Source organism: Sipha flava, unplaced genomic scaffold (genome assembly GCF_003268045.1).
Source record: "Sipha flava isolate LNK unplaced genomic scaffold, YSA_version1 32_pilon_pilon, whole genome shotgun sequence".
Taxonomy (NCBI): domain Eukaryota; kingdom Metazoa; phylum Arthropoda; class Insecta; order Hemiptera; family Aphididae; genus Sipha; species Sipha flava.
Genome location: NW_020273018.1, coordinates 2,202,145 through 2,214,592, shown reverse-complemented (window position 1 = coordinate 2,214,592; position 12,448 = coordinate 2,202,145).

The following is a 12,448-nucleotide window of genomic DNA, read 5'->3' as shown; positions in this document are numbered from 1 at the left end:
GGTGTTAAGCACACCCAAGTCCCCCCCCCCCAAATTGCGTCTATGTATTTGGACCTTGTATACTTTTACTAACAGTATTCACTTCTTGTAGTACAGTGTAGCAAACACACAAACTTATAAGTAATTCATTCAGTTAAAAAACTCGAGGCTCCATGTTGTGCAAGGCCTTATAATGCGCCAAATGTTAGACGGGTTTCTGGTTTGTCCTCCTACCGAAGGCCTTACTGCGGATTGGAAGTTGGAGACCCCTGTTATAAAATATTATTTTTTGCGATTATTTTTTTTTATTAACACATTTAAAAAAATTGGCATGTCTGACTCAACCAATATTTTAGTTTATGTTTTAGTATTCGTATATAATAATAATTGAGTGAAAAAATCACGAATGGCGTATTTACGGAGAGGAGTCCGTGGGGTCCGTACCTTCCCTATTAGCCCCATAATTTCATATTTTTTATTTAATTTATTAATTCTTATTATTTTCGTTCATAAATAAAAAAAATTAAAGTAAATAAAGTTTGAGCTAATAAAATCTAATATTATAATAGAATTTAGCAAATATTCGTATTAGTAATAATCAAAAAACGTTCAAGAAAATAAACAATTAGAGCGAATCCTCAAGTGTCTTCTATAGAAGATTATTATAAAGTGAAAATTTTTATACCATTTAATGAAAATTTTATCAACCAACTAAAAACTCGATTTTTAAATAATAAATTTCTTTTTGATGGTTTAGTTTTTGATTTATCTGTTATTTGTAAAATAAAACCAGTATTAAATATTATGTTTTGTGTATATTTTATAGGATTTTAATGTTTGTTTAGTTCCACATTTACAGATGTAGAGAGGTTATATTTTAGATTTAGAATTTGGTTGAGTTTAATTTACCACCAGTTAAAAATGATAATGCTTTTGTTAAATTAATAATTTGGAAAATGAAAATAAACCGTCAAGATTTTAACATAAAAGTGGATTAGAAATGCTTTTACGTTGCTCAAAAACTGATTTTCCTAATATATATTTTTTAATTAAATTATTTTGCACATTTAAAATGCCAATAATATCTGAAAGATCTTTTTCAACATTGACTAGGCTGAAAATATATTTCAGATCAGAAATGAAAATAATAATCATTTAATTATTTTGAAAATATTTTATGTCTAATGTACCTATAATAATATAACTTTTAACTTTATTTTTAAATTTATTATCATGCAAACGAGATTAAATGGACCAGTTATGATGTATAATCATTGAGACATAAATGTAGATGTTGATACATTAATGAATTAGGCATTAAGTCCTAGAAAATTGGATTTTGTTTTATAAATGTGGTTTTATATGTCAAAAATAAATAAGTTTAAATATCAAAATGGATTTATGTTAATGCATTCCATTAAATTAAATTTCTTTTTAAGTGTTATGCTGGGGTGAGAGGGGGCGTAGTCCCCACTTAAATGTGTTTGGAAAATTAGCTATATTACCCCCTATAAAAAATTCCTAAATACGCCATTGGAAATCATAGGTAGGTATCAATTATTTTCTAAAACATACATTTTCATAATATATTTATTATTTAAAAATATAATTTTGTTTCTGTTACTCTTTGATCGTGTTTGTATAAATACTGCTTTATGCGACCATATTATATAGTATATATTATTTAGTATATGATATGATAAGTGCTAAAACTAAGTGCCTGTTAAAAAAAATCTTTTATGAACTATGTAATCATGATAAATATAGACAAATATGTAAGAAATGTTTTGAATTGGCGGTCGCACAGAAAAAATATCAAGTTAATGATACGCAAACGTAAATAATAAAACGTCAAGTAAAATGTTCAAAAGGGAAAGTTACTGTGATATTATATCACTTATGGATTCAATATTATAACCACAGATTAAATAAAAATATTTAATCTATGGTAGAACATTGTAATATAGTGATGTAATTTGTTGTGCTGCTATACACTAGCATTTCGCATTGGAGTGAGGATGCCGTCAAATATATTAATATTATATTATTATGTTACGACAGCTGTTAGTCTCGGTCGGCCCGGGGCAGTTATAATGCCGAAATGACTTCAAGTTTAATTTTTAAAGATTAAATGTGGGAAGGGACCCAAAAACCTTTAAAATGTCCATCGCCAATTGTCTTTGTTTTTGTTCTCAGCAAATCCTATGATGCAGGTTCATAGTTCGCAGCAATGGCGCCTGAAAACCACTTATTATCATTGTGTACACACACTCTGGAAGACAGACATTACATTTATTTGAACTTATCCCGTTCTTCATAAGTCGTATTTTATAAGGGTTTACCTGGCGTCTATAATCGATAATATTTTAAATTTCACGATAAATAATATGCTAGAAGGTGCATAAAAAGCAAGTGATTTAAAAAAAAAAAAAATTCTCATAATCTCTCTCTCTATACGTACATAATTGTTTCTAAAATACACGTTAAATATACGTATAGTAGATACATAATTCACTGCACTTTTTTTAACGAGTAAATAATGCATTTGTGAAAATATGTAAGTCGAAGTAAATTAAAATACCATCGAAATATTTTAACGTTAAAATTTACTACATTCCCTATAATTAAATGTCCGTAATATCTATTATAAATAATATAATGCAAGTATATTACTCTAGCATACCAATAATATTGGTCCAATATGCAGCGCTATTCATTGTTCGATAAATATTTGAAATTTCAAATCAAATAAATGTTATATAATCATCACATACCTACGTATATTAAACATTTAATAACATTTAATTTACCAAGAGTTTATTTATTTATGTATTTATTTATACATTCATTTACGAGTATTAACCATTTACTAATTTTTATTGTATTTTTTTATTACTTTGTTATTAAACATTTATTAAGTGCGTGTATAAATATTCCTAAATGTTATATGTGTATTATGTATATATGTATATTAATTTGGTTACCATGGGTCTGTCCGATGTGCACACTCACAGAAATACAGCTTACAAAGACCAACGACCCTCCGGCACCACAAATAGACTCTTGTGTCTCGACATTAACCTACTCGCAGACTTATTAATTTTAACCGACAGATATCTTCTAAGTACACGAACTATACTGTTCCAGTTTCATGCTTACTCACTCTCCGCACTTCTCCTCCCATTACTATATACAACATTTTCTCAATCCCTTCGTTACCGGACGTCTTCCCATCTCTCTCGGTTTATCGTGTTTATTATTATGATTTTTTTTTTTTGTTTTTATGTGTCAAAAGTTATTTAGCCAATTTATTAACCATGTAACATCGTTACTTAACGAATAAAAACTGTTTTATGCGTTTTATAACAAAAATTGAGTCGGAAAAAAATTAAATTATTCACATGCGTGTATTTTATACACCACAAAAATTTGAGTATCAAAAACATATTTTATTTTTTGCTTTTATCTCCTGTTAGAATTATATTATACAAACATCGAATGATTATACTTAATGTTATACCGTATTGTAACGTACATTAAAAAAAAATAAATAAAATAATGTATGTAATTATTTATGTTTAATTAATAATATCCTATGTTTGAAATGTAGGTACATCTATATTCTATGTAATACATAATATTAATAAATAATAATTTTATTTCCACTACACTGCTCTTTGGGATAAAAGTTATTTCATAATAAAACGTCGTATTATACAAAAAAATAATTAAAAACCAGATAAGCGTTATTTTTTAAGACACTATACAACAAAAATAAAATTTGTAGGCCAAACTTGTATTCGTGAGGAGGATTTTCTGTCGGCAAGAAATAATAATAATAATATTAGGATAATCGCAAGTCGTTCCATCGTGTCGTAGTGTACTGAACGGTTTGGCGCCGGTAAAGTAGTATACCTCACCTATATACAGCGTGTATGTATTATATATATTTATATATAAATATATATGTTATACTCGTATGTACGTATTGTTTCTTACGAACGCTGACGCGGGGTCGGCTGCTAGTCAAATGCACTCCATCATTATTTTAAAATCATTATACACATGCTTATAAATTCAGTGTGTGCATGTATTTTTTTTTTAATTTTTTTTTTTTTTCAGAGAACCCAAGAGTCGGTGCAATAACAATAACGAAAACAAATAACAATAAACGAGCAACAATGTTTAACGAATTGAATAGCGTATTACGTAGGATCACTACTTACAACGTACAGTATAGATACATTATATAATATTTGTGTACGTACTATATTACGTACCCGGGTTATTATACGCGAGATGCGACGGACTTTTGCGGTGCGCGCGCGTTGTCCGTCTGGCGCCGGCGCCACACGATACAGTACGATACGTATTATGTGTACAAACGCGCGCGCGCACAATTCATACACATATACGTACACACGCGCACGCTTAGACGCCCGTTCGGTGGAAACCGGCGGCCGTTAATGGTTGTTAATTAAATATCGAAAATACATATATGACGAAGAAAAAAACAAAACAATATGAAAGAGAAACATGTTTGATTAGTTTAACGTATAATTTATATAGGTATCAGGTACGTGTGTACATGAGTGCGCGTGCATGCGTGTGCATGTGTGTGTACCTACATAATATATATTGTATACAATAATTTATTACATTTTGTATTATGCGTATAATACGTACACGCATGATACAAAAACGGTGTACACCAGGATCATCATCATTTCTCTGTACTTGCTGCTGTGTAGCGAGAGATAGGTCCGTCGATGATCGAATTATCCGATAACGCGCGCGCCGGCAGCGAAACCGAACGTAAATACACACACATATATATATATATATATATATATATACTATGTATAAATGACGGACTGACGACAACGACGACGATGACGTCCGTTTTGTTTGCCGTCGGTCGACGTGTGTCTGCTGCACTAGACGGATTAATAATCGTACATAATATTATTATATATTGTATTGGCTCCGGTGTTCTTCGTGCCGCCTGTACCGTCGCCGATCGTCCGTCTGAGATGCGACGCGGCTGCTGCAGCCGTAGTAAAAATATACATACCGCTGTACAGCTGTGTACACGCTGCAGCGCATCACGTCATTGCCTCCGGGCAAGAAAACTTTTGTATTTTTTTGGCTACCGTCTCACTGAAAACGTGTACACGCTCACTTGGTGTTTGTCATCACTGAACCTCGTACGCAAATCCCTCGGCAAAAATATTATATATGAACGCGAAGATCGGAATACGTATATGACTAGACCGATCTTGTTCAAGAACAGAACAATTACAATATTCTTGCCAGACAAATCGCAGCGAGTAGTAACATTCACATATCCCACAGATTTCGGTGGCAAAATAGTTTTAATGTTCCAGCAAACTGGACGGTAATGAACTTTAATCCCGGTAATTCCTGTAGAAGTTCGATTATCTTAAATCAAGTTAGGGTAACTGGTAATTGTTTTTAAACACATTTTGGATTGTCTAGACCCGTCTACGCTTTTAAGCAGCAATTTATGTAAGTGCTACTTTTTCTTTTTATCGTCGACAATTATTTTAGCCGCATCAAGCTTATCAATCCGAAAAAACTATTTATTCAACAAAATATTGGTACATTTATTTTTTAAATGTTTCTTTTGAACTTTAAGATATTAAACATGTAAGCTGAATAAATTTTTTTAATAAATATAATAACGTGTTCAGAGATCAATAAAATTAGTTTAATAAAGGTAAGTGTTTTTAACGTTTTTAGATTATGACTGAATTGAGTTTTGAATAAGAAAGTATAAATATTAAAAAGTTACGTTCTCGATAAAACATTAGTTTTAAAGTAAATTTGTATTTGTAGGTATTATTTTAAAAATTTTAAATTTCCTATGTTTTCATGTCTTACTTAGAAGTTATTAACAAACAATTTGGCCACAAAGGAACATTATACAATATCAAACATATATTATATATAATCATGATTGGTGTCAGGAATATCCGGTTTTTTTTTTCAGTTTACTCGTATTTTTCCTTTAGTCCTTTTACGATGTACAATAATTTTTAGATTTTTTTTTAAAGTTTAAAATGTTATTATTAGTATATTTTTAAAATAATAAAAATAATGCGCAGGAGTACAGGGTTATTATATTTAAAATATTAATATATAATTTAAGTAAATATGTAATGTAAAATTGAAACTTTTAAACGTGTTTAAAAAAATCTTAATTTTTAACAATCGTATAGCAGAGTTAGTATAAGGAACTTTATAAAATATACCGTCATTCATTACATAGTTGGTCATCATTTATGAAAGCTACGACATTACCATTGTCGTATATATGTGCTTTAATGCGACTAAATAGTTAAATTATCTGAGTGACATAATAAGAAATAGTTGGGACTTTGATAATTGTTGATTATGTGTCTATATGCTAATTTGACATACCCTAACGAAGAATCGAGAAGTCGATATAATTAAAAATATGATATCGAAATTGAAAAAATAACACGTTTCTACAAACACCTACATTACTCGCTGGCGCCACGATACAGACGTCGATGAACTATTCTTCGTGCAATCTTCTAACCACAATTGCTGCCGTCACTATTTCTTGTCGTACGCTTGTCTGTATTTTTCTATTATACATACACACAGTGCACATTTATAACTATATATGCCCTTGTAGGTTACCACCCCACGCACCACTTTGACAATGTACAGTATTAATATGAATTAGGTATATAGACAGACATTAGAAACAGTAATTTTTAAAAAAAAAGAAAATAATTACAATCCAAGAATTCGGTTTTTGTACATTATAAATTTTCATGGTATGGTCTTGGGTTCAATTAACATTATCATTACATGATACGTTATAAATCAGAATATGGATATAATATGGTTGTACGTCATAGATGTAATTTTGACTTTTTTATTCTTAAGTGAAATTTAAGCGATATAAGTATAACACGAGTGATTAGTTAAGTATGAATAATTACGTAATTATATAATTAAATACAACATATAAGTGTGTTTAAATGTTAAATAGCAATTTTACTTTATTGCAAAAAGTCGAGCATATTATATGTATTTACAGGGTAAGAACTTAGTGCATTTAATTATTTCTCGAAAAACTGCATATTTAAAATCTGATGTATACAAAATCGTTTCATATAATACTTAAAATTTATATACAAAAATGTATGTAGAATATTTTTTAATATTTTACTGATTGTATATAATTTTATATGTTTAATTATTTTAAAATTATTATTGCTACTTATTGTTATACGTATACAATACATTATTCTTAACGTACTGATGTTTAAAAATTTTATATTAATAATGTATATGGATTTTAAATTTGGTAAAATCGATCAAATCCTGTTAAACATTTTTTCAATAGTAAAATATTTATTTTTACCAAGAACTGTCACTGTTGCAGTCATTCATTTATCGATAACTTTTTTTTTATATTCTAAATATTAAAATTTTTAATTAAAGAAAACAATAGTTCGTAATTGAATATTAAAACTAAAGTTTTTGAACAATACTGCACTTCTGAAGTTTGATTCCAAAAACATACTTATTCGATAAAACAAAATTGCGTATTGAACTGTACATTTAAACTTTTTCCAATGCAAAATATTCCAAACCCGAGACCAATGTGTGATTGTAGGTAATGCGTGCGCGGGCGAGTCCGTTTTCGACCAAAACCGTACCCTTCCCTTTTCGGCCGATTCACTTTTCGACCAAATTTAAAATAGGCCGATTCCCTTTTCGACCAAAACAAAAATGTATATAATACATTTAAAATAATAAAATAATAGTGTTCAATGTTTGATTATGATGGAAACTACTATAATATATTAATGACGATTCAGGGTTTTACTCGCGTAGCTAGGTTTTAGGTTCACATACAGAGCATAATACAATTTGCAACAGTATCAAGGTTTGTACAAAAACTAGGTTAGGCTTAGACTATAATTCCCCTTGGGGCAAAACCCTATTTCCCCGAAAACTACCACGCAGTGGCACTCGAGTTTGTGAGTGGAGCCGGCAGGCGTAACGAGCGAAGTCCTAAAACTTGTAAAATTAAAGTTTCGATAATTCGAAAAAAAAATGCAAACAATTTTCATTACGATAAGATATCAAAACTGAAATTATTGTTTTAAATTTATTATATAAATTTTTGTTTTGGTCGAAAATGGAATCGGCCATATTAAATTTGGTTGAAAAGTGAATCGGACGAAAAGGGAAGGGTACGATTTTTGTCGAAAAGTGAATCGACCTATATTAAATTTGGTCGAAAAATAAATTGGCCATAAAGGGAAGGGTACGTTTTTGGTCGAAAACGACCATGCCCGCGTGCGCAGCACAACACATGTTAACGTTTAACACCGTCCTACACACATATACTGATCTTGTGCGTTTTATTACGCGTATAATGTTGAAACGATATTGTTATCGTATTGCATCTCGAGTGCGAGTTAGTACGTGCAGAGTGCTCTTATGCACTCCATAACGCATACGTACACAACAATATGTGCGTGTGCGTACTATCGGGCGCGGGCAGCCGCGGCGATCACCGTAGCGACAGTGGCGTCGACGACGGGCGGCCGTCCGGCGGACGCGAGGAGCGTTCTAATCCCGTGCCGTTGGGTCCGGTCACGTTCTGTACTGTGCAGCAGATAAAGATATAATAATAATAATAATAATAATAATATTATCTCTTACGCGTACGCCACAACACATACCTATCGACGCTCCCGCGGCTAGCCACGTACACGTCGCCACCATGTGCGTGTACCAGGAGAGTGTTGGTCCTGCTCTGTGCCCGCGCGACGGACGCGATATCCATCCGTAATACGTGTGGTTCAATAGCCGACCCACGGGTAAAGCACGCCGTGCGATAGGCACGTAGAACACCTATACCGTGGTTCTTTATTCATGTACGCGTACACGTACCTACCTGTGCATTATATTACATTTGACTTATTTTACTTCTTTTGTGTTATCCATGTCCTTTCCTCATTTTTCATTTCTCCTCCCCGCCCTGCCCACCCCTGAACGTAATTGCATTTTTTTTCGGATACGTGGCGCGCAAACATGACGGGGGCAGACCCTTCAATTATTATACATACCAACTCATATTTATACGCCAACACCGACGTCGAAATGTTTCAAAGACCAAAACTATAATAGAATATCTCCCGATTACTATCACTTAAGAGGAATTTAATCGTTCCAGACCAGAAACTTTTGAACATTGTCAAATAAATTATACAAAGTAGTTAGTAGTAGTTAAGTAATCAGTACTTATACATTGAATTCTTATAATTTAACTCATACTCCATACAGGTATTTATTTAATATAAGTAGCAACATAAAAAAATTTGAAATATGGATCGGAATGTTGGGTAGTGAACAAGAAAACGGAACAAAAGATAAGTGTATTGGATATCAGAATTCTGAGATGAATTTATATTGTGATCTGAGAAAATAGGATAAGGTAAGAAATTAATATATTAGGGATAAGTTTGGGAGTGGCTTAAATTGTAGAAAATACTGAGGGAATAAGTTAAGATGGCTCGAATTTGTTTTAAGAATAATTAGAGCAGAGGTTATAAGAAGCCATAAAAAATGAAAAATAAAAGAAAAAATATGTAGAGGATGACCAAAATATTATTGTTGATGGAATTAAAAGTGATATGAAAGTATGTGAGAGTTGGCGAAGGAAGGTAGCCAGTACAGTTAGAAGACACTAATAAATACATAATTTATTCATCAAATTTCATTATAATATTTTGAAAATCATGAAATATTTATAACACCAATCCGGCAATCCAGATATATTAATAATGTTTTAAAAACTATGATAAATATCATTTATAAGTGTTATAAAAACTTAGAATACATTTTATATTCTTAGATCATTTTACTATATACATATAATTTAATTGTCTTTATTATTGTGCATACTTGTAATACTGAAATTATGTATAACATATTGTAAATGTAAGATAAGCTATTAATAATATAATCTATGTTAGTGAACAATAATTGTTATCCGAACCCCAGAGAATCCAGAAAACATGTCCAGTTCGCTAATGTTTACAAAACAATATCTTTACCGTTTTCTGTAAACAATATTATTTTAAGATGTACTTCACCCGCTTATTCAATAAATTTAGAAATATTATCATTGCATTTTTAACTTTTGGCGCATTCAAGTGTTTTTTAAAATATTTAAGTGCACACTGCATATAAGTGATTTATAGGCTCATATTAACATTATGTTTGCTAGATATTTAAACATGATGTTTATTTTAAAAGCTATGGCGTCGTTAGCTATCTTAGTTTAAAACTGTCTGCATTTAAAACTGTATTCGTTTTATTATATTTACTTTAACTTTAAATGTAGTTGTAATTACAAATATATAAAAAAAATTGGCTCTGTTTCATTTTATTTTTAAAAGTTGTGATATCTCTATCTTATAATATATATTTTTGGTACACGTACTTTTGGCTAGCATTTGGTATTTCAGTAAATTTATTAAAATTTATTTATTACAAACAATTTTTTTCATAGTCAACGTCAACGCATGCATATATGAATATTATGATCTATAATAAACTTAATTATTTGCTTATAAAGCTCATAAAACAATAAAATTGTGAACTTGATCTGTGTATTTACCTATAAAATAATTAGGTACTAATTTATTTATAAGATTAGAATTTTTGTTTTTTTAAACTATGAATACGCTTGTTTAGAAATTTTATAATCATATATTTATACTCAAACATTTTGTTTGAAGATTGAATAAATATTTCTTTATTCAGAAGGTGAAGTACTTTAAGTTTCCTACCAAATAAAAATTTAAAATAATTCATGTAAGAAGTTTTAAATATCTCCACCCTCATTTCTTCCATCTAATGCGCTTTCACCTTTTCTTAAACTTTAAAATTGTATAAAATTTCGGCCATCAGCATTTTTAACTAGGTTGACAATAACAGGTATAATAATAATATATTTAAAAAATTAATTTCCTTAGTGCTTTTTTACTTGTTTCTTTAATTTGATTTGATTTTATGGAACGTATCGGGAACAAATTTTTAGAATTATATCCAGGTATTTGAAATTGTATTGTAAATAAATACGATCTGTGAATAAAATATATAATTAAAACATAATTAATTTTCTAAAGCTCACAGTTTTAGAAGAAAAAAAATTCTTATTTATTTATTGTTTATTAAAGATAATTGCATCATAAGAAAGAGGAAGACCAAAAATGAGTTGATTGGATACAATTGAGAATATGAGGACCGTTGGTGTATGCGTAAGGAATGTAGAAAATCGAGATGATTGGAGGTTTAGGACAAGGCCGGTCGACCCCAAATAGTTGGGAAAAAGGTAAAGGAGTAGAAACAAAAATGATAATCGCATCAAATAACACTTATTAAAAATGTATTTATAATGGTTTGAACGAAATTAGTATTTAAAATATAATTGAAAACAAATATTTAAGTACTACAAAAAATATGCTTTTTTTATTAAATTATCCCACTGCAAGTATCTAGTTAGTATATTACTCATTATGGAATGAAAATATAATAATATAACTACTTCTAGATACAGGGCCGCATTTAAGGAAGGGCACTGGCTACAACTGCCCTGGGCGCAAGTTTTTTGGGGGTACCAAAATTTTGAGGTTGGAATTTGCTCACTTGTGAATTATTGAACTTTTAAAATTATTTTAAAATTATTATTTTTTTTTTTGATTTTAATAACAGTATCATAAATTAATGTTATTGTATTCAATTTATTAATATATATTATTAATATATTTATAACAATATAGCTATCAGCGAATATTATTAATATACCTAATATCAGTTCCCAAATTTGTTGTGATAATGTCAATAAACATAAGTTATTTATAATAATACGGCGTATTATGTTATCGCGTTCGGCGTGCAGTGGCGTGCCTACTACACAAAAATAGTATTGATTTTAGAATATCTATAAGATCAGTACATTTTTTAACTAAAGTTTTTTAACTAGTTGATACAAATGTCGTCCAGTGATTATACTCTGTCGACAATATTTTGAAAGATTGGGCGAAATAATGCGAAACAATCGTGTAATACTGTAGTCGTACTATGGTATAATATTGACTATTTTAAGAAAAATATTTTATGTCGCCCAGTGAAAATTCCTTATAAAATGCACTGTATAAGGTTTATGAGGATCTATCTCCTATATTTTCCGTGGATAGGCCCCTTAAAGGGGCGCCAATTTTTTTTTTTTTTGCGTCCGGGCGCAAAATTACTAAATACGACACTGTCTAGATATCTGAAACTGGAATTTAATTTTAGTTCTTTTTTTTATAAAATGAATGTAAATGTATACTTATTTCTTTCGGAAGGAACTTCCTAAGCACTGAAATTTGAATTGAAAGTTTAA